Source organism: Schistocerca serialis, chromosome 1 (genome assembly GCF_023864345.2).
Source record: "Schistocerca serialis cubense isolate TAMUIC-IGC-003099 chromosome 1, iqSchSeri2.2, whole genome shotgun sequence".
Classification (NCBI taxonomy): Eukaryota; Metazoa; Arthropoda; class Insecta; order Orthoptera; family Acrididae; genus Schistocerca; species Schistocerca serialis.
In genome coordinates, this window is record NC_064638.1 from 33,125,233 (window position 1) to 33,150,162 (window position 24,930).

Sequence of the window (24,930 nt, forward strand, 5' to 3'; positions counted from 1 at the left end):
GCAAATTGTATAACTCTTCGGCAATGGGACAGTGCTACGGTTACAGGAAACAGCCGGTGGTGCATCGGATACATGCCACTGGAGCCCCAGGAGAGCTGCCATGTGGCGCCCACAGCCTTGCTAGTCTCTTGCGTCCAGGAAGGCATGAGGCCTCCAGATATCAATCGCGACGAAATTTCTGTGCCACCATCTCAAGGGGACGGTGGAAGGATTGCAGGAATCATTCTGTGGTACGTCAGAAACCACCTATTGGGCTGCCAGATACATTTAAAGAGCCAACAGCAACTAAGTTAATCTCCTCAATATAAGTCGTTATGGTGATCCTAGTTTTTAATAGCGACGCAAATTGTATAACTCTTCGGCAATGGGACAGTGCTACGGTTACTGAAAACAGACAGTGGTGCATCGGATACATGCCACTGGAGCCCCAGGAGAGCTGCCATGTGGCGCCCACAGCCTTGGTAGTCTCTTACGGAGAAGAGGGCATGAGGCCTCCAGATATCAATCGCGACGAAATTTCTGTGCCACCATCTCAAGGAAACGGTGGAAGGATTGCAGGAATCATTCTGTGGTACGTCAGAAACCACCTATTGGGCTGCCAGATACATTTAAAGAGCCAACAGCAACTAAGTTAATCTCCTCAATATAAGTCGTTATGGTGATCCTAGTTTTTAATAGCGACGCAAATTGTATAACTCATCGACAATAGGAGAGTGCTACGGTTACAGGAAACAGACGGTGGTGCATCGGATACATGCCACTGGAGCCCCAGGAGAGCTGCCATGTGGCGCCCACAGCCTTGGTAGTCTCTTACGGAGAAGAGGGCATGAGGCCTCCAGATATCAATCGCGACGAAATTTCTGTGCCACCATCTCAAGGAAACGGTGGAAGGATGGCAGGAATCATTCTGTGGTACGTCCGAAACCACCTATTGGGCTGCCAGATACATTTAAAGAGCCAACAGCAACTAAGTTAATCTCCTCAATATAAGTCGTTATGGTGATCCTAGTTTTTAATAGCGACGCAAATTGTATAACTCATCGACAATAGGAGAGTGCTACGGTTACAGGAAACAGACGGTGGTGCATCGGATACATGCCACTGGAGCCCCAGGAGAGCTGCCATGTGGCGCCCACAGCCTTGGTAGTCTCTTACGGAGAAGAGGGCATGAGGCCTCCAGATATCAATCGCGACGAAATTTCTGTGCCACCATCTCAAGGAAACGGTGGAAGGATTGCAGGAATCATTCTGTGGTACGTCAGAAACCACCTATTGGGCTGCCAGATACATTTAAAGAGCCAACAGCAACTAAGTTAATCTCCTCAATATAAGTCGTTATGGTGATCCTAGTATTTAATAGCGACGCAAATTGTATAACTCTTCGGCAATGGGAGAGTGCTACGGTTACAGGAAACAGACGGTGGTGCATCGGATACATGCCACTGGAGCCCCAGGAGAGCTGCCATGTGGCGCCCACAGCCTTGGTAGTCTCTTACGGAGAAGAGGGCATGAGGCCTCCAGATATCAATCGCGACGAAATTTCTGTGCCACCATCTCAAGGAAACGGTGGAAGGATGGCAGCAATCATTCTGTGGTACGTCAGAAACCACCTATTGGGCTGCCAGATACATTTAAAGAGCCAACAGCAACTAAGTTAATCTCCTCAATATAAGTCGTTATGGTGATCCTAGTTTTTAATAGCGACGCAAATTGTATAACTCATCGACAATAGGAGAGTGCTACGGTTACAGGAAACAGATGGTGGTGCATCGGATACATGCCACTGGAGCCCCAGGAGAGCTGCCATGTGGCGCCCACAGCCTTGGTAGTCTCTTACGGAGAAGAGGGCATGAGGGCTCCAGATATCAATCGCGACGAAATTTCTGTGCCACCATCTCAAGGAAACGGTGGAAGGATGGCAGGAATCATTCTGTGGTACTTCAGAAACCACCTATTGGGCTGCCAGATACATTTAAAGAGCCAACAGCAGCTAAGTTAATCTCCTCAATATAAGTCGTTTTGGCGATCCTAGTATTTAATAGCGACGCAAATTGTATAACTCTTCGGCAATGGGACAGTGCTACGGTTACAGAAAACAGACAGTGGTGCATCGGATACATGCCACTAATGCCCCAGGAGAGCTGCCATGTGGCGCCCACAGCCATGCTAGTCTCTTGCGTCGAGGAGGGCATGAGGCCTCCAGATATCAATCGCGACGAAATTTCTGTGCCACCATCTCTAGGAAACGGTGGAAGGATGGCAGCAATCATTCTGTGGTACGTCAGAAACCACCTATTGGGCTGCCAGATACATTTAAAGAGCCAACAGCAACTAAGTTAATCTCCTCAATATAAGTCGTTATGGTGATCCTAGTTTTTAATAGCGACGCAAATTGTATAACTCTTCGGCAATGGGAGAGTGCTACGGTTACAGGAAACAGACGGTGGTGCATCGGATACATGCCACTGGAGCCCCAGGAGAGCTGCCATTTGGCGCCCACAGCCTTGGTAGTCTCTTACGGAGAAGAGTGCATGAGGCCTCCAGATATCAATCGCGACGAAATTTCTGTGCCACCATCTCAAGGAAACGGTGGAAGGATGGCAGCAATCATTCTGTGGTACGTCAGAAACCACCTATTGGGCTGCCAGATACATTTAAAGAGCCAACAGCAACTAAGTTAATCTCCTCAATATAAGTCGTTATGGTGATCCTAGTATTTAATAGCGACGCAAATTGTATAACTCTTCGGCAATGGGAGAGTGCTACGGTTACAGAAAACAGAGAGTGATGCATCGGATACATGCCACTGGAGCCCCAGGAGAGCTGCCATGTGGCGCCCACAGCCTTGCTAGTCTCTTGCGTCCAGGAAGGCATGAGGCCTCCAGATATCAATCGCGACGAAATTTCTGTGCCACCATCTCAAGGGGACGGTGGAAGGATTGCAGGAATCATTCTGTGGTACGTCAGAAACCACCTATTGGGCTGCCAGATACATTTAAAGAGCCAACAGCAACTAAGTTAATCTCCTCAATATAAGTCGTTATGGTGATCCTAGTATTTAATAGCGACGCAAATTGTATAACTCTTCGGCAATGGGAGGGTGCTACGGTTACAGGAAACAGACAGTGGTGCATCGGATACATGCCACTGGAGTCCCAGTAGAGCTGCCATGAGGCGCCCACAGCCTTGGTAGACTCTTGCGTCGAGGAGGGCATGAGGCCTCCAGATATCAGTAGCGACGAAATTTCTGTGCCACCATCTCAAGGGGACGGTGGAAGGATGGCAGCAATCATTCTGTGGTACGTCAGAAACCACCTATTGGGCTGCCAGATACATTTAAAGAGCCAACAGCAACTAAGTTAATCTCCTCAATATAAGTCGTTATGGTGATCCTAGTATTTAATAGCGACGCAAATTGTATAACTCTTCGGCAATGGGAGAGTGCTACGGTTACAGAAAACAGAGAGTGATGCATCGGATACATGCCACTGGAGCCCCAGGAGAGCTGCCATGTGGCGCCCACAGCCTTGCTAGTCTCTTGCGTCCAGGAAGGCATGAGGCCTCCAGATATCAATCGCGACGAAATTTCTGTGCCACCATCTCAAGGGGACGGTGGAAGGATTGCAGGAATCATTCTGTGGTACGTCAGAAACCACCTATTGGGCTGCCAGATACATTTAAAGAGCCAACAGCAACTAAGTTAATCTCCTCAATATAAGTCGTTATGGTGATCCTAGTATTTAATAGCGACGCAAATTGTATAACTCTTCGGCAATGGGAGGGTGCTACGGTTACAGGAAACAGACAGTGGTGCATCGGATACATGCCACTGGAGTCCCAGTAGAGCTGCCATGTGGCGCCCACAGCCTTGGTAGACTCTTGCGTCGAGGAGGGCATGAGGCCTCCAGATATCAGTCGCGACGAAATTTCTGTGCCACCATCTCAAGGGGACGGTGGAAGGATGGCAGGAATCATTCTGTGGTACGTCAGAAACCACCTATTGGGCTGCCAGATACATTTAAAGAGCCAACAGCAACTAAGTTAATCTCCTCAATATAAGTCGTTATGGTGATCCTAGTATTTAATAGCGACGCAAATTATATAACTCTTCGGCAATGGGAGGGTGCTACGGTTACAGGAAACAGACAGTGGTGCATCGGATACATGCCACTGGAGTCCCAGTAGAGCTGCCATGTGGCGCCCACAGCCATGCTAGTCTCTTGCGTCGAGGAGGGCATGAGGCCTCCAGATATCAATCGTGACGAAATTTCTGTGTCACCATCTCAATGGGACGGTGGGAGGATGGCAGGAATCATTCTGTCGTACGTCAGAAACCACCAATTGGGTTTCCAGAAGACATTAAAAGAGCCAACAGCAACTTAGTTAATCTCCTCAATATAAGTCGTTATGGAGATTCTAGTATTTAATAGCGACGCAAATTGTATAACTCATCGAATATAGGAGAGTGCTACGGTTACAGGAAACAGACTGTGGTGCATCGGATACTTGCCACTGGAGCCCCAGGAGAGTTGCCATGTGGCGCCCACAGCCTTGGTAGTCTCTTGCGTCGAACAGGGCATGAGGCCTCCAGATATCAATCGCGACGAAAATTCTGTGTCACCATCTCAAGGGGACGGTGGAAGGATCGCAGGAATCATTCTGTGGTACGTCATAAACCACCTATTGGGCTCCCAGAAGACATTAAAAGAGCCAACAGCAACTAAGTTAATCTCCTCAATATAAGTCGTTATGGAGATCCTAGTATTTATTAGCGACGCAAATTGTATAACTCATCGACAATGGAAGAGTGCTACGGTTACAGGACACAGACAGTGGTGCATCGGATACATGCCACTGGAGCCCCAGGAGAGCTGCCGTGTGGCGCCCACTGCCTTGGTAGTCTCTTGCGGAGAAGAGGGCATGAGGCCTCCAGATATCAATCGCGACGAAATTTCTGTGCCACCATCTCAAGGGGACGGTGGAAGGATGGCAGGAATCATTCTGTGGTACGTCAGGAACCACCTATTGGGCTCCCAGAAGAGATTAAAGGAGCCAACAGCAACTGTGTTAATCTCCTCAATATAAGTCGCTATGGAGATCCTAGTATTTAATAGCGACGCAAATTGTATAACTCATCGGCAATGGGAGAGTGCTACGGTTACAGAAAACAGACAGTGGTGCGTCGGATGCAAGCCACTGGAGCCCCAGGAAAGCTGCCATATGGCGCCCACAGCCTTGCTAGCCTCTTGCGTCGAAGATCGCATGAGGCCTCCAGATATCAATGGCGACGAAATTTCTGTGTCACCATCGCAATGGGACGGTGGGAGGATGGCAGGAATCATTCTGTGGTACTTCAGAATCCACCTACAGGGCTCCCAGAAGAGATTAAATGAGCCAACAGGCAACTTTGTTAATCTCCTCAGTATAAGTCGTTATGGAGTTCCTAGTATTTAATAGCGACGCAAATTGTATAACTCATCGACAATGGGAGAGTGCTACGGTTACAAGAAACAGACAGTGGTGCATCGGATACATTCCACTGGAGCCCCAGGAGAGCTGCCATGTGGCGCCCTCAACCTTGGTAGTCTCTTGCGGAGAAGAGGGCATGAGGCCTCCAGATATCAATCGCGACGAAATTTCTGTGCCACCATCTCAAGGGGACGGTGGAAGGATGGCAGGAATCATTCTGTGGTACGTCAGAAACCACCTATTGGGCTGCCAGTGACATTTAAAGAGCCAACAGCAACTAAGTTAATCTCCTCAATATAAGTCGTTATGGTGATCCTGGTATTTAATAGCGACGCAAATTGTATAACTCATCGCAAATGGCAGAGTGCTGCGGTTACAGAAAACAAACAGTGGTGCATCAGATACATGCCACTGGTCAGCCAGGAGAGCTGCCATATGGCGCCCACAGACTTGCTAGTCTCTTGCATCGAAGGGGGCATGAGGCCTCCAGATATCAATCGCGACGAAATTTCTATGTCACCATCTCAATGGGACGGTGGAAGGATGGCAGGAATCATTCTGTCGTACGTCAGAAACCACCTATTGGGCTCCCAGAAGACATTAAAAGAGCCAACAGCAACTTAGTTAATCTCCTCAATATAAGTCGTTATGGAGATCCTAGTATTTAATAGCGACGCAAATTGTATAACTCATCGACAATAGGAGAGTGCTACGGTTACAGGAAACAGACTGTGGTGCATCGGATACATGCCACTGGAGCCCCAGGAGAGCTGCCATGTGGCGCCCACAGCCTTGGTAGTCTCTTGCGTCGAACAGGGCATGAGGCCTCCAGATATCAATCGCGACGAAATTTCTGTGCCACCATCTCAAGGGGACGGTGGAAGGATGGCAGGAATCATTCTGTGGTACGTCCGAAACCACCTATTGGGCTCCCAGAAGACATTAAAAGAGCCAACAGCAACTAAGTTAATCTCCTCAATATAAGTCGTTATGGAGATACTGGTATTTATTAGCGGCGCAAATTGTATAACTCATCGACAATGGAAGAGTGCTACGGTTACAGGACACAGACAGTGGTGCATCGGATACATGCCACTGGAGCCCCAGGAGAGCTGACGTGTGGCGCCCACAGCCTTGGTAGTCTCTTGCGGAGAAGAGGGCATGAGGCCTCCAGATATCAATCGCGACGAAATTTCTGTGTCACCATCTCAATGGGACGGTGGGAGGATGGCAGGAATCATTCTGTGGTACTTTAGAATCCACCTACAGGGCTCCCAGAAGAGATTAAATGAGCCAACAGCAACTTTGTTAAACTCCTCAGTATAAGTCGTTATGGAGATCCTAGTTTTTAATAGCGATGCAAATTGTATAACTCATCGACAATGGGAGAGTGCTACGGTTACAAGAAACAGACAGTGGTGCATCGGATACATGCCCCTGGAGCCCCAGGAGAGCTGCCATGTGGCGCCCACAGCCTTGGTAGTCTCTTGCGGAGAAGAGGGCATGAGGCCTCCAGATATCAATCGCGACGAAATTTCTGTGCCACCCTCTCAAGGGGACGGTGGAAGGATGGCAGGATTCATTCTGTGGAACGTCAGACCACCTCTTGGGCTGCCAGAGGCATTTAAAGAGCCAACAGCATCTAAGTTAATCTCCTCAATACATGTCGTTATGGTGATCCTAGTATTTAATAGCGACGCAAATTGTATAACTCATCGACAATAGGAGAGAGCTACGGTTACAGGAAACAGACAGTGGTGCATGGGATACATGCCACTGGAGCCCCAGGAGAGCTGCCATGTGGCGCCCACAGCCTTGGTAGTCTCTTGCGGAGAAGAGGGCATGTGGCCTCCAGATATCAATCGCGACGAAATTTCTGTGTCACCATCTCAAGGGGACGGTGGAAGGATGGCAGGAATCATTCTGTGGAACGTCAGACCACCTATTGGGCTGCCAGAGGCATTTAAAGAGCCAACAGCAACTAAGTTAATCTCTTCCATATAAGTCGTTATGGTGATCCTAGTATTTAATAGCGACGCAAATTGTATAACTCATCGACAATAGGAGAGTGCTACGGTTACAGGAAACAGACAGTGGTGCATCGGATACATGCCACTGGACCCCCAGGAGAGCTGCCATGTGGCGCCCACAGCCTTGGTAGTCTCTTGCGGAGAAGAGGGCATGAGGCCTCCAGATATCAATCGCGACGAAATTTCTGTGTCACCATCTCAAGGGGACGGTGGAAGGATGGCAGGAATCATTCTGTGGTGCGTCAGAAACTACCTATTGGGCTCCCAGAAGACATTAAAAGAGCCAACAGCAACTAAGTTAATCTCCTCAATATAAGTCGTTATGGAGATTCTAGTATTTAATAGCGACGCAAATTGTATAACTCATCGACAATAGGAGAGTGCTACGGTTACAGGAAACAGACTCTGGTGCATCGGATACATGCCACTGGAGCCCCAGGAGAGCTGCTACGTGGCGCCCACAGCCTTGGTAGTCTCTTGCGTCGAACAGGGCATGAGGCCTCCAGATATCAATCGCGACGAAATTTCTGTGTCACCATCTCAAGGGGACGGTGGAAGGATGGCAGGAATCATTCTGTGGTACGTCAGAAACTACCTATTGGGCTCCCAGAAGACATTAAAAGAGCCAACAGCAACTAAGTTAATCTCCTCAATATAAGTCGTTATGGAGATCCTAGTATTTATTAGTGACGCAATTTGTATAACTCATCGACAATTGAAGAGTGCTACGGTTACAGGACACAGACAGTGGTGCATCGGATGCATGCCACTGGAGCCCCAGGAAAGCTGCCATATGGCGCCCACAGCCTTGGTAGTCTCTTGCGTCGAACAGGGCATGAGGCCTCCAGATATCAATCGCGTCGAAATTTCTGTGTCACCATCTCAATGGGACGGTGGGAGGATGGCAGGAATCATTCTGTCGTACGTCAGAAACCACCTATTCGGCTCCCAGAAGACATTAAAAGAGATAAACAGCAACTTCGCTAATCTCCTAAATATAAGTCGTTAGTGCGATCCTAGTATTTAATAGCGACGCAAATAGTATAACTCTTCAGCAATGGGAGAGTGCTGCGGTTACGGAAAACAAACATTGGTGCATCGGATACATGCCACTGGAGCCCCAGGAGAGCTGCCATGTGGCGCCCACAGCCTTGGTAGTCTCTTGCGTCGAAGAAGGCATGAGGCCTACAGATATCAATCGCGACGAAATTTCTGTGTCACCATCCCAATGGGACGGTGGGAGGATGGCAGGAATCATTCTGTGGTACGTCAAAAACCACCTATTGGGCTCCCAGAAGAGATTAAAAGAGCCAACAGCAACTTCGCTAATCTCCTCAATATAAGTCGTTAGGGCGATCCTAGTATTTAATAGCGACGCAAATTGTACAACTCTTCGGCAATGGGAGGGTGCTGCGGTTACAGAAAACAAACATTGGTGCATCGGATACATGCCACTGGAGCCCCAGGAGAGCTGCCATGTGGCGCCCACAGCCTTGGTAGTCTCTTGCGTCGAAGTGGGCATGAGACCTCCAGATATCAATCGCGACGAAATTTGTGTGTCACCATCTCAATGGGACGGTGGGAGGATGGCAGGAATCATTCTGTCGTACGTCAGAAACCACCTATTGGGCTCCCAGAAGACATTAAAAGAGCCAACAGCAACTTCGCTAATCTCCTCAATATAAGTCGTTAGGGCGATCCTAGTATTTAATAGCGACGCAATTGTATAACTCTTCGGCAATGGGAGAGTGCTACGGTTACAGAAAACAGACAATGGTGCATCGGATGCATGCCACTGGAGCCCCAGGAGAGCTGCCATATGGCGCCCACAGCCTTGCTAGTCTCTTGCGTCGAAGAGGGCATGAGGCCTCCAGATATCAATCGCGACGAAATTTCTGTTCCGCCATCTCAATGGGACGGTGGGAGGATGGCAGGAATCATTCTGTGGTACGTCAAAAACCACCTATTGGGCTCCCAGAAGAGATTAAAAGAGCCAACAGCAACTTTGTTAATCTCCTCAGTATAAGTCGTAATGGAGATCCTAGTATTTAATAGCGACGCAAATTGTATAACTCATCGACAGTGGGAAAGTGCTACGGTTACAGGAAACAGACAGTGGTGCTTCGGATACATGCCACTGGAGCCCCAGGAGAGCTGCCATGTGGCGCCCACAGCCTTGGTAGTCTCTTGCGTCGAAGAGGGCATGAAGCCTACAGATATCAATCGCGACGAAATTTCTGTGTCACCATCCCAATGGGACGCTGGGAGGATGGCAGGAATCATTCTGTGGTACGTCAGAAACCACCTATTGTTCTCTCAAAAGAGATTAAAAGAGCTAGCAGCAACTTCGCTAATCTCCGCAATGTAAGTCGTTAGGGCGATCCTAGTATTTAATAGCGACGCAAATTGTATAACTCTTCGGCAATGGCTGAGTGCTGCGGTTACAGAAAACAAACTTTGGTGCATCGGATACATGCCACTGGAGCCCCAGGAGAGCTGCCATGTGGCGCCCACAGCCTTGGTAGTCTCTTGCGTCGAAGTGGGCATGAGGCCTCCAGATATCAATCGCGACGAAATTTCTGTGTCACCATCTCAATGGGACGGTGGAAGGATGGCAGGAATCGTTCTGTGGTACGTCAGAAACCACCTATTGGGCTCCCAGAAGACATTAAAAGAGCCAACAGCAACTTAGTTAATCTCCTCAATATAAGTCGTTATGGAGATCCTAGTATTTAATAGCGACGCAAATTGTATAACTCATCGACAATAGGAGAGTGCTACGGTTACAGGAAACAGACAGTGGTGCATCGGATACATGCCACTGGAGCCCCAGGAGAGCTGCCATGTGGCGCCCACAGCCTTGGTAGTCTCTTGCGTTGAAGAGGGCATGAGGCCTCCAGATATCAATCGCGACGAAATTTCTGTGTCACCATCTCAAGGGGACGGTGGAAGGATGGCAGGAATCATTCTGTCGTACGTCAGAAGCCAACTATTGGGCTCCCAGATGACATTAAAAGAGCCAACAGCAACTTCGCTAATCTCCTCAATATAAGTCGTTATGGCGATCCTAGTATTTAATAGCGACGCAAATTGTATAACTCATCGGCAATGGGAGAGTGCTGCGGTTACAAAAAACAAACAGTGGTGCATCGGATACACGCCACTGGAGCCCCAGGAGAGCTGCCATGTGGCGCCCACAGCCTTGGCAGTCTCTTGCGTCGAAGAGGGCATGAGGCCTCCAGATATCAATCGCGACGAAATTTCTGTGTCACCATCTCAAGGGGACGGTGGAAGGATGGCAGGAATCATTCTGTGGTACGTCAGAAATCACCTATTGGGCCCCCAGAAGATATTAAAAGAGCCAACAGCAGCTAAGTTAATCTCCTCAATATAAGTCGTAATGGAGATCCAAGTGTTTAATAGCGACGCAAATTGTATAACTCATCGACAATGGTAGAGTGCTAAGGTTACAAGAAACAGACAGTGGTGAATCGGATACATGCCACTGGAGCCCCAGGAGAGCTGCCATGTGGCGCCCACAGCCTTGGTAGTCTCTTGCGGAGAAGAGGGGAAGAGGCTTCGAGATATCAATCGCGACGAAATTTCTGTGTCACCATCTCAAGGGGACGGTGGAAGGATGGCAGGAATCATTCTGTGGTACGACAGAAACCACTTACTGGGCCCCCAGAAGATATTAAAAGAGCCAACAGCAGCTAAGTTAATCTCCTCAATATAAGTCGTTATGTAGATCCTAGTGTTTAATAGCGACGCAAACTGTATAACTCATCGACAATGGGAGAGTGCTACGGTTACAAGAAACAGACAGTGGTGAATCGGATACATGCCACTGGAGCCCCAGGTGAGAGCCATGTGGCGCCCACAGCCTTGGTAGTCTCTTGCGGAGAAGAGGGCAAGAGGCTTCGAGATATCAATCGCGACGAAATTTCTGTGCCACCATCTCAAGGGGACGGTGGAAGGATGGCAGGAATCATTCTGTGGTACGTCAGAAACCACCTATTGGGCTCCCAGATGACAATAAAAGAGCCAACAGCAACTAAGTTAATCTCCTCAATATAAGTCGTTATGGTGATCCTAGTATTTAATAGCGACGCAAATTGTATAACTCTTCGGCAATAGGTGAGTGCTACGGTTACAGGAAACAGACAGTGGCGTATCGGATACATGCCACTGGAGCCCCAGGAGAGCTGCCATGTGGCGCCCACAGCCTTGGTAGTCTCTTGCGGAGAAGAGGGCATGAGGCCTCCAGATATCAATCGCGACGAAATTTCTGTGCCACCATCTCAAGGGGACGGTGGAAGGATGGCAGAAATCATTCTGTGGTACGTCAGAAACCACCTATTGGGCCCCCAGAAGACATCAAAGAGCCAACAGCAACTAAGTTAATCTCCTTAATATAAGTCGCTATGGCGATCCTAGTATTTAATAGCGACGCAAATTGTATAAATCATCGACAATGGGAGAGTGCTACGGTTACAGGAAACAGACAGTGGTGCATCGGATACATGCCACTGGAGCCCCAGGAGAGCTGCCATGTGGCGCCCACAGCCTTGGTAGTCTCTTGCGTCGAAGAGAGCATGAGGCTTACAGATATAAATCGCGACGAAATTTCTGTGTCACCATCTCAATCGGACGGTGGGAGGATGGCAGGAATCATTCTGTGGTACGTCAAAAACCACCTATTGGGCTCCCAGAAGACATTAAAAGAGCCAACAGCATCTTCGCTAATCTCCTCAATATAAGTCGTTACGGCGATCCTAGTATTTAATAGCGACGCAAATTGTTTTACTCATCGGCAATGGGAGAGTGCTACGGTTACAGGAAACAGACAGTGGTGCATCGGATACATGCCACTGGAGCCTCAGGATAGCTGCCATGTGGCGCCCACAGCCTTGGTAGTCTCTTGCGTCGAAGAGAGCATGAGGCCTCCAGATATCAATCGCGACGAAATTTCTGTGTCACCATCTCAATGGGACGGTGGGAGGATGGCAGGAATCATTCTGTGGTACGTCAAAAACCACCTATTGGGCTCCCAGAAAAGATTAAAAGAGCCAACAGCAACTAAGTTAATCTCCTCAATATAAGTCTCTATGGAGATCCTAGTATTTAATGGCGACGCAAATTGTATAACTCATCGGCAATGGGAGATTGCTGCGGTTACAGAAAACAAACATTGATGCATCGCATACATGCCACAGGTGCCCCAGGAGAGCTGCCATTTGGGCCCACAGCCTTGCTAGTCTCTTGCGGCGAAGAGGGCATGAGGCCTCCAGATATGAATCGCGACGAAATTTCTGTGTCACCATCTCAATGGGACGGTGGGAGGATGGCAGGAATCATTCTGTGGTACTTCAGAATCCACCTACAGGGCTCCCAGAAGAGATTAAATGAGCCAACAGCAACTTTGTTAAACTCCTCAGTATAAGTCGTTATGGAGATCCTAGTTTTTAATAGCGATGCAAATTGTATAACTCATCGACAATGGGAGAGTGCTACGGTTACAAGAAACAGACAGTGGTGCATCGGATACATGCCCCTGGAGCCCCAGGAGAGCTGCCATGTGGCGCCCACAGCCTTGGTAGTCTCTTGCGGAGAAGAGGGCATGAGGCCTCCAGATATCAATCGCGACGAAATTTCTGTGCCACCCTCTCAAGGGGACGGTGGAAGGATGGCAGGATTCATTCTGTGGAACGTCAGACCACCTCTTGGGCTGCCAGAGGCATTTAAAGAGCCAACAGCATCTAAGTTAATCTCCTCAATACATGTCGTTATGGTGATCCTAGTATTTAATAGCGACGCAAATTGTATAACTCATCGACAATAGGAGAGAGCTACGGTTACAGGAAACAGACAGTGGTGCATGGGATACATGCCACTGGAGCCCCAGGAGAGCTGCCATGTGGCGCCCACAGCCTTGGTAGTCTCTTGCGGAGAAGAGGGCATGTGGCCTCCAGATATCAATCGCGACGAAATTTCTGTGTCACCATCTCAAGGGGACGGTGGAAGGATGGCAGGAATCATTCTGTGGAACGTCAGACCACCTATTGGGCTGCCAGAGGCATTTAAAGAGCCAACAGCAACTAAGTTAATCTCTTCCATATAAGTCGTTATGGTGATCCTAGTATTTAATAGCGACGCAAATTGTATAACTCATCGACAATAGGAGAGTGCTACGGTTACAGGAAACAGACAGTGGTGCATCGGATACATGCCACTGGACCCCCAGGAGAGCTGCCATGTGGCGCCCACAGCCTTGGTAGTCTCTTGCGGAGAAGAGGGCATGAGGCCTCCAGATATCAATCGCGACGAAATTTCTGTGTCACCATCTCAAGGGGACGGTGGAAGGATGGCAGGAATCATTCTGTGGTGCGTCAGAAACTACCTATTGGGCTCCCAGAAGACATTAAAAGAGCCAACAGCAACTAAGTTAATCTCCTCAATATAAGTCGTTATGGAGATTCTAGAATTTAATAGCGACGCAAATTGTATAACTCATCGACAATAGGAGAGTGCTACGGTTACAGGAAACAGACTCTGGTGCATCGGATACATGCCACTGGAGCCCCAGGAGAGCTGCTACGTGGCGCCCACAGCCTTGGTAGTCTCTTGCGTCGAACAGGGCATGAGGCCTCCAGATATCAATCGCGACGAAATTTCTGTGTCACCATCTCAAGGGGACGGTGGAAGGATGGCAGGAATCATTCTGTGGTACGTCAGAAACTACCTATTGGGCTCCCAGAAGACATTAAAAGAGCCAACAGCAACTAAGTTAATCTCCTCAATATAAGTCGTTATGGAGATCCTAGTATTTATTAGTGACGCAATTTGTATAACTCATCGACAATTGAAGAGTGCTACGGTTACAGGACACAGACAGTGGTGCATCGGATGCATGCCACTGGAGCCCCAGGAAAGCTGCCATATGGCGCCCACAGCCTTGGTAGTCTCTTGCGTCGAACAGGGCATGAGGCCTCCAGATATCAATCGCGTCGAAATTTCTGTGTCACCATCTCAATGGGACGGTGGGAGGATGGCAGGAATCATTCTGTCGTACGTCAGAAACCACCTATTCGGCTCCCAGAAGACATTAAAAGAGATAAACAGCAACTTCGCTAATCTCCTAAATATAAGTCGTTAGGGCGATCCTAGTATTTAATAGCGACGCAAATTGTATAACTCTTCAGCAATGGGAGAGTGCTGCGGTTACGGAAAACAAACATTGGTGCATCGGATACATGCCACTGGAGCCCCAGGAGAGCTGCCATGTGGCGCCCACAGCCTTGGTAGTCTCTTGCGTCGAAGAAGGCATGAGGCCTACAGATATCAATCGCCACGAAATTTCTGTGTCACCATCCCAATGGGACGGTGGGAGGATGGCAGGAATCATTCTGCGGTACGTCAAAAACCACCTATTGGGCTCCCAGAAGAGATTAAAAGAGCCAACAGCAACTTCGCTAATCTCCTCAATATAAGTCGTTAGGGCGATCCTAGTATTTAATAGCGACGCAAATTGTACAACTCTTCGGCAATGGGAGGGTGCTGCGGTTACAGAAAACAAACATTGGTGCATCGGATACATGCCACTGGAGCCCCAGGAGAGCTGCCATGTGGCGCCCACAGCCTTGGTAGTCTCTTGCGTCGAAGTGGGCATGAGACCTCCAGATATCAATCGCGACGAAATTTGTGTGTCACCATCTCAATGGGACGGTGGGAGGATGGCAGGAATCATTCTGTCGTACGTCAGAAACCACCTATTGGGCTCCCAGAAGACATTAAAAGAGCCAACAGCAACTTCGCTAATCTCCTCAATATAAGTCGTTAGGGCGATCCTAGTATTTAATAGCGACGCAATTGTATAACTCTTCGGCAATGGGAGAGTGCTACGGTTACAGAAAACAGACAATGGTGCATCGGATGCATGCCACTGGAGCCCCAGGAGAGCTGCCATATGGCGCCCACAGCCTTGCTAGTCTCTTGCGTCGAAGAGGGCATGAGGCCTCCAGATATCAATCGCGACGAAATTTCTGTTCCGCCATCTCAATGGGACGGTGGGAGGATGGCAGGAATCATTCTGTGGTACGTCAAAAACCACCTATTGGGCTCCCAGAAGAGATTAAAAGAGCCAACAGCAACTTTGTTAATCTCCTCAGTATAAGTCGTAATGGAGATCCTAGTATTTAATAGCGACGCAAATTGTATAACTCATCGACAGTGGGAAAGTGCTACGGTTACAGGAAACAGACAGTGGTGCTTCGGATACATGCCACTGGAGCCCCAGGAGAGCTGCCATGTGGCGCCCACAGCCTTGGTAGTCTCTTGCGTCGAAGAGGGCATGAAGCCTACAGATATCAATCGCGACGAAATTTCTGTGTCACCATCCCAATGGGACGCTGGGAGGATGGCAGGAATCATTCTGTGGTACGTCAGAAACCACCTATTGTTCTCTCAAAAGAGATTAAAAGAGCTAGCAGCAACTTCGCTAATCTCCGCAATGTAAGTCGTTAGGGCGATCCTAGTATTTAATAGCGACGCAAATTGTATAACTCTTCGGCAATGGCAGAGTGCTGCGGTTACAGAAAACAAACTTTGGTGCATCGGATACATGCCACTGGAGCCCCAGGAGAGCTGCCATGTGGCGCCCACAGCCTTGGTAGTCTCTTGCGTCGAAGTGGGCATGAGGCCTCCAGATATCAATCGCGACGAAATTTCTGTGTCACCATCTCAATGGGACGGTGGAAGGATGGCAGGAATCGTTCTGTGGTACGTCAGAAACCACCTATTGGGCTCCCAGAAGACATTAAAAGAGCCAACAGCAACTTAGTTAATCTCCTCAATATAAGTCGTTATGGAGATCCTAGTATTTAATAGCGACGCAAATTGTATAACTCATCGACAATAGGAGAGTGCTACGGTTACAGGAAACAGACAGTGGTGCATCGGATACATGCCACTGGAGCCCCAGGAGAGCTGCCATGTGGCGCCCACAGCCTTGGTAGTCTCTTGCGTCGAAGAGGGCATGAGGCCTCCTGATATCAATCGCGACGAAATTTCTGTGTCACCATCTCAAGGGGACGGTGGAAGGATGGCAGGAATCATTCTGTCGTACGTCAGAAGCCAACTATTGGGCTCCCAGATGACATTAAAAGAGCCAACAGCAACTTCGCTAATCTCCTCAATATAAGTCGTTATGGCGATCCTAGTATTTAATAGCGACGCAAATTGTATAACTCATCGGCAATGGGAGAGTGCTGCGGTTACAAAAAACAAACAGTGGTGCATCGGATACACGCCACTGGAGCCCCAGGAGAGCTGCCATGTGGCGCCCACAGCCTTGGCAGTCTCTTGCGTCGAAGAGGGCATGAGGCCTCCAGATATCAATCGCGACGAAATTTCTGTGTCACCATCTCAAGGGGACGGTGGAAGGATGGCAGGAATCATTCTGTGGTACGTCAGAAATCACCTATTGGGCCCCCAGAAGATATTAAAAGAGCCAACAGCAGCTAAGTTAATCTCCTCAATATAAGTCGTAATGGAGATCCAAGTGTTTAATAGCGACGCAAATTGTATAACTCATCGACAATGGTAGAGTGCTAAGGTTACAAGAAACAGACAGTGGTGAATCGGATACATGCCACTGGAGCCCCAGGAGAGCTGCCATGTGGCGCCCACAGCCTTGGTAGTCTCTTGCGGAGAAGAGGGGAAGAGGCTTCGAGATATCAATCGCGACGAAATTTCTGTGTCACCATCTCAAGGGGACGGTGGAAGGATGGCAGGAATCATTCTGTGGTACGACAGAAACCACTTACTGGGCCCCCAGAAGATATTAAAAGAGCCAACAGCAGCTAAGTTAATCTCCTCAATATAAGTCGTTATGGAGATCCTAGTGTTTAATAGCGACGCAAACTGTATAACTCATCGACAATGGGAGAGTGCTACGGTTACAAGAAACAGACAGTGGTGAATCGGATACATGCCACTGGAGCCCCAGGTGAGAGCCATGTAGCGCCCACAGCCTTGGTAGTCTCTTGCGGAGAAGAGGGCAAGAGGCTTCGAGATATCAATCGCGACGAAATTTCTGTGCCACCATCTCAAGGGGACGGTGGAAGGATGGCAGGAATCATTCTGTGGTACGTCAGAAACCACCTATTGGGCTCCCAGATGACAATAAAAGAGCCAACAGCAACTAAGTTAATCTCCTCAATATAAGTCGTTATGGTGATCCTAGTATTTAATAGCGACGCAAATTGTATAACTCTTCGGCAATAGGTGAGTGCTACGGTTACAGGAAACAGACAGTGGCGTATCGGATACATGCCACTGGAGCCCCAGGGGAGCTGCCATGTGGCGCCCACAGCCTTGGTAGTCTCTTGCGGAGAAGAGGGCATGAGGCCTCCAGATATCAATCGCGACGAAATTTCTGTGCCACCATCTCAAGGGGACGGTGGAAGGATGGCAGAAATCATTCTGTGGTACGTCAGAAACCACCTATTGGGCCCCCAGAAGACATCAAAGAGCCAACAGCAACTAAGTTAATCTCCTTAATATAAGTCGCTATGGCGATCCTAGTATTTAATAGCGACGCAAATTGTATAAATCATCGACAATGGGAGAGTGCTACGGTTACAGGAAACAGACAGTGGTGCATCGGATACATGCCACTGGAGCCCCAGGAGAGCTGCCATGTGGCGCCCACAGCCTTGGTAGTCTCTTGCGTCGAAGAGAGCATGAGGCTTACAGATATAAATCGCGACGAAATTTCTGTGTCACCATCTCAATCGGACGGTGGGAGGATGGCAGGAATCATTCTGTGGTACGTCAAAAACCACCTATTGGGCTCCCAGAAGACATTAAAAGAGCCAACAGCATCTTCGCTAATCTCCTCAATATAAGTCGTTACGGCGATCCTAGTATTTAATAGCGACGCAAATTGTTTTACTCATCGGCAATGGGAGAGTGCTACGGTTACAGGAAACAGACAGTGGTGCATCGGATACATGCCACTGGAGCCCTAGGAGAGCTGCCATGTGGCGCCCAAAGCCTTGGTAGTCTCTTGCGTCGAAGAGAGCATGAGGCCTACAGATATCAATCGCAACGAAATTTCTGTGTCACCATCTCAATGGGACGGTGGGAGGATGGCAGGAATCATTCTCTGGTACGTCAAAAACCACCTATTGGGCTCCCAGAAGAGATTAAAAGAACCAACAGCAACTTTGTTTATCTCCTCAGTATAAGTCGTTATGGAGATCCTAGTATTTAATAGCGACTCAAATTGTATAACTCATCGACAATGGGAGAGTGCTACGGTTACAGGAAACAGACAGTGGTGCATCGGATACATGCCACTGGAGCCAGGGGAGAGCTGCCATATGGCGCCCACAGCCTTGCTAGTCTCTTGCGTCGAAGAGGGCATGAGGCCTCCAGATATCAATCGTGACGAAATTTCTGTGCCACCATCTCATAGGGACGGTGGAAGGATGGCAGGAATCATTCTGTCGTACGTCATAAACCACCTATTGGGCTCCCAGAAGACATTAAATGAGCCAACAGCAACTAAGTTAATCTCCTCAATATAAGTCGTAATGGAGATCCTAGTGTTTAATAGCGACGCAAATTGTATAACTCATCGACAGTAGGAGAGTGCTACGGTTACGGGAAACAGACAGTGGTGCATCGGATACATGCCACTGGAGCCCCAGGAGAACTGCCATGTGGCGCCCACAGCCTTGGTAGTCTCTTGCGTCGAAGAGGGCATGAGGCCTCCAGATATCAATCGCGACGAAATTTCTGTTCCACCATCTCAATGGGACGGTGGGATGATGGTAGGAATCATTCTGTGGTACGTCAGAAACCACGTATTGGGCTCTCAGAAGACATGAAAAGAGCCAACAGCATCTTCGCTAATCTCCTCAATATAAGTCGTTATGGCGATCCTAGTATTTAATAGCGACGCAAATTGTATAACTCTTCGGCAATGGGAGAGTGCTACGGTTATAGAAAACAGACAATTGTGCATCGGATACTTGCCACTGGAGCCCCAATAGGGCTGCCATGTTTCGCCCACAGCCTTGGTAGTCTCTTGCGTCGAGGAGGGCATGAGGCCTCCAGATATCAATCGCGACGAAATTTCTGTTTCACCATCTCAATGGGACGGTGAGAGGATGGTAGGAATCATTCTGTGGTACTTCAGAATCCACCTATTGGGCTCTCAGAAGACATGAAAAGAGCCAACAGCATCTTCGCTAATCTCCTCAATATAAGTCGTTATGGCGATCCTAGGATTTAATAGCGACGCAAATTGTATAACTCTTCGGCAATGGGAGAGTGCTACGGTTATAGAGAACAGACAATTGTGCATCGGATACTTGCCACTGGAGCCCCAATAGGGCTGCCATGTTTCGCCCACAGCCTTGGTAGTCTCTTGCGTCGAGGAGGGCATGAGGCCTCCAGATATCAATCGCGACGAGATTTCTGTGTCACCATCTCAATGGGACGGTGGGAGGATGGCAGGAATCATTCTGTGGTACGTCAAAAACCACCTATTGGGCTCCCAGAAGATATTAAAAGAGCCTACAGCAACTAAGTTAATCTCCTCAATATAAGTCGCTATGGAGATCCTAGTATTTAATAGCGACGCAAATTGTATAACTCATCGGCAATGGGAGAGTGCTACGGTTACAGGAAACAGACAGTGGTGCATCGGATACATGCCACTGGAGCCCCAGGAGAGCTGCCATGTGGCGCCCACAGCCTTGGTAGTCTCTTGCGTCGAAGAGAGCATGAGGCCTACAGATATCAGTCGCGACGAAATTTCTGTGTCACCATCTCAATGGGACGGTGCGAGGATGGTAGGAATCATTCTGTGGTACGTCAGAATCCACCTGTTGGGCTCTCACAAGACATGAAAAGAGCCAACAGCATCTTCGATAATCTCCTCAGTATAAGTCGTTATCTCGATCCTAGTACTTAATAGCGACGCAAATTGAATAACTCTTCGGCAATGGGAGAGTGCTACGGTTATAGAAAACAGACAATTGTGCATCGGATACTTGCCACTGGAGCCCCAAGAGGGCTGCCATGTTTCGCCCACAGCCTTGGTAGTCTCTTGCGTCGAGGAGGGCATGAGGCCTCCAGATATCAATCGCGACGAGATTTCTGTGTCACCATCTCAATGGGACGGTGGGAGGATGGGAGGAATCATTCTGTGGTACGTCAGAAACCACCTATTGGGCTCCCAGAAGACATTAAAAGAGCATCCAGCATCTTCGCTAATCTCCTCAATATAAGTCGTTATGGCGATCCTAGTATTTAATAGCGACGCAAATTGTATAACTCTTCGGCAATGGGAGAGTGCTGCGGTTACAGAAAACAAACATTGGTGCATCGGATACATGCCACTGGTGCCCCAGGAGAGCTGCCATGTGGCGCCCACAGCCTTGGTAGTCACTTGCGTCGAAGTGGGCATGAGGCCTCCAGATATCAATCGCGACGAAATTTCTGTTCCACCATCTCAGTGGGACGGTGGGAGGATGGTAGGAATCATTCTGTGGTACTTCAGAATCCACCTATATAGCTCCCAGAAGAGATTAAATGAGCCAACAGAAACTTTGTTAATCTCCTCAGTATAAGTCGTAATGGAGTTCCTAGTATTTAATAGCGACGCAAATTGTATAACTAATCGACAATGGGAGAGTGCTACGGTTACAGGAAACAGACAGTGGTGCATCGGATACATGCCACTGGAGCCCCAGGAAAGCTGCCATATGGCGCCCTCAAGATTGGTAGTCTCTTGCGTCGAAGAGAGCATGAGGCCTACAGATATCAATCGCGACGAAATTTCTGTGTCACCATCTCAATGGGACGGTGGGAGGATGGCAGGAATCATTCTGTGGTACGTCAAAAACCACCTATTGGGCTCCCAGAAGAGATTAAAAGAGCCAACAGCAACTAAGTTAATCTCCTCAATATAAGTCGCTATGGAGATCCTAGTATTTAATAGCGACGCAATTTGTATAACTCTTCGGCAATGGGAGAGTGCTACGGTTACAGGAAACAGACAGTGGTGCATCGGATACATGCCACTGGAGCCCCAGGAAAGCTGCCATATGGCGCCCACAGCCTTGCTAGTCTCTTGCGTCGAAGAGGGCATGAGGCCTCCAAATATCAATCGCGACGAAATTTCTGTTCCACCATCTCAATGGGACGGTGGGAGGATGGTAGGAATCATTCTGTGGTACTTCAGAATCAGCCTATATAGCTCCCAGAAGAGATTAAATGAGCCAACAGCAACTTTGTTAATCTCCTCAGTATAAGTCGTTATGGAGATCCTAGTATTTAATAGCGACGCAAATTGTATAACTCATCGACAATGGGAGAGTGCTACGGTTACAGGAAACAGACAGTGGTGCATCGGATACATGCCACTGGAGCCCCAGGAGAGCTGCCATATGGCGCCCACAGCCTTGCTAGTCTCTTGCGTCGAAGAGGGCATGAGGCCTCCAGATATCAATCGCGACGAAATTTCTGTGCCACCATCTCAAGGGGACGGTGGAAGGATGGCAGGAGTCATTCTGTGGTACGTCAAAAACCACCTATTTGGCTCCCAGAAGACATTTAAAGAGCCAACAGCATCTTTGCTAATCTCATCAATATAAGTCGTTATGGCGATCCTAGTATTTAATAGCGACGCAAATTGTGTAACTCTTCGGCAATGGGAGAGTGCTGCGGTTACAGAAAACAAACATTGGTGCATCGGATACATGCCACTGGTGACCCAGGAGAGCTGCCATATGGCGCCCACAGCCTTGCTAGTCTCTTGCGGCGAAGAGGGCATGAGGCCTCCAGATATCAATCGCGACGAAATTTCTGTGTCACCATCTCAATGGGACGGTGGGTAGATGGTAGGAATCATTCTCTCGTACGTCAGAAACCACCTATTGGTCTCCCAGAAGAAATTAAAAGAGCCAACTGCAACTTAGTTAATCTCCTCAATATAAGTCGTTATGGAGATCCTAGTATTTAATAGCGACGCAAATTGTATAACTCATCGACAATAGGAGAGTGCTACGGTTACAGGAAACAGACAGTGGTGCATCGGATACATGCCACTGGAGCCCCAGGAGAACTGCCATGTGGCGCCCACAGCCTTGGTAGTCTCTTGCGTCGAAGAGGGCATGAGGCCTCCAGATATCAATCGCGACGAAATGTCTGTTCCACCATCTCAATGGGACGGTGGGAGAATGGCAGGAATCATTCTGTGGTACTTCAGAATCCACCTATATAGCTCCCAGAAGATATTAAAAGAGCCAACAGCAACTAAGTTAATCTCCTCAATATAAGTCGCTATGGAGATCCTAGTATTTAATAGCGATGCAAATTGTATAACTCATCGGCAATGGGAGAGTGCTACGGTTACAGGAAACAGACAGTGGTGCATCGGATACATGCCACTGGAGCCCCAGGATAGCTGCCATGTGGCGCCCACAGCCTTGGTAGTCTCTTGCGTCGAAGAGAGCATGAGGCCTACAGATATCAATCGCGACGAAATTTCTGTGTCACCATCTCAATGGGACGGTGGGAGGATGGCAGGAATCATTCTGTGGTACGTCAAAAACCATCAATTGGGCTCCCAGAAGAGATTAAAAGAGCCAACAGCAACTTTGTTAATCTCCTCAATATAAGTCGCTATGGAGATCCTAGTATTTAATAGCGACGCAAATTGTATAACTCATCGGCAATGAGAGAGTGCTACGGGTACAGAAAACAAACATTGGTGCATTGGATACATGCCACTGGAGCCCCAGGAGAGCTGCCATGTGGCGCCCACAGCCTTGGTAGCCTCTTGCGGGGAAGAGAGCATGAGGCCTCCAGATATCAATCGCGACGAAATTTCTGTGCCACCATCTCAATGGGACGGTGGGAGGATGGCAGGAATCATTCTGTGGTACGTCAGAAACCACCTATTGGGCTCCCAGATGACATTAAAAGAGCCAACAGCATCTTCGCTAATCTCCTCAATATAAGTCGCTACGGCGATCCTAGTATTTAATAGCGACGCAAATTGTATAACTCTGCGGCAATGGGAGAGTGCTGCGGTTACAGAAAACAAACATTGGTGCATCGGATACATGCCACTGGTGCCCCAGGAGAGCTGAGATATGGCGCCCACAGCCTTGCTAGTCTCTTGCGTGGAAGAGGGCATGAGGCCTCCAGATATCAATCGCGACGAAATTTCTGTTGCACCATCTCAATGGGACATTGGGAGGATGGTAGGAATCATTCTGTCGTACGTCAGAAACCCCCTATTGGTCTCCCAGAAGACATTAAAAGAGCCAACAGCAACTAAGTTAATCTCCTCAATATAAGTCGCTATGGAGATCCTAGTATTTAATAGCGACGCAAATTGTATAACTCATCGACAACGGGAGAGTGCTACGGTTACAGTAAACAGACAGTGGTGCATTGGATACATGCCCCGGGGGCCCAGGAGAGCTGCCATATGGCGCCCACAGCCTTGCTAGTCTCTTGCGTCGAAGAGGGTATGAGTCCTCCAGATATCAATCGCGACGAAATTTCTGTTCCACCATCTCAATGGGACGGTGGAAGGATGGCAGGAATCATTCTGTGGTACGTCAGAAACCACCTATTGGGCTCTCAGAAGACATTAAAAGAGCCAACAGCATCTTCGCTAATTTCCTCAATATAAGTCGTTATGGCGATCCCAGTATTTAATAGCGACGCAAATTGTATAACTCTTCTTCAATGGGAGAGTGCTACGGTTATAGAAAACAGACAATTGTGCTTCGGATACATGCCACTGAGCCCCAATAGGGCTGCCATGTTTCGCCCACAGCCTTGGCAGTCTCTTGCGTCGAGGAGGGCATGAGGCCTCCAGATATCAATCGCGACGAAATTTCTGTGTCACCATCTCAATGGGACGGTCGGAGGATGGCAGGAATCATTCTGTGGTACGTCAGAAACCACCTATTGGGCTCCCAGAAGACATTAAAAGAGCCAACAGCATATTCGCTAATCTCCTCAATATAAAACGTTATGGAGATCCTAGTATTTAATAGCGACGCAAATTGAATAACTAATCGACAATGGGAGAGTGCTACGGTTACAGGAAACAGACAGTGGTGCATCGGATACATGATACTGGAGCCCCAGGAGAACTGCCATGTGGCGCCCACAGCCTTGGTAGTCTCTTGCGTCGAAGAGGGCATGAGGCCTCCAGATATCAATCGCGACGAAATTTCTGTTGCACCATCTCAATGGGACATTGGGAGGATGGTAGGAATCATTCTGTCGTACGTCAGAAACCACCTATTGGTCTCCCAGAAGACATTAAAAGAGCCAACAGCAACGAAGTTAATCTCCTCAATATAAGTCGTTATGGAGATCCTAGTATTTAATA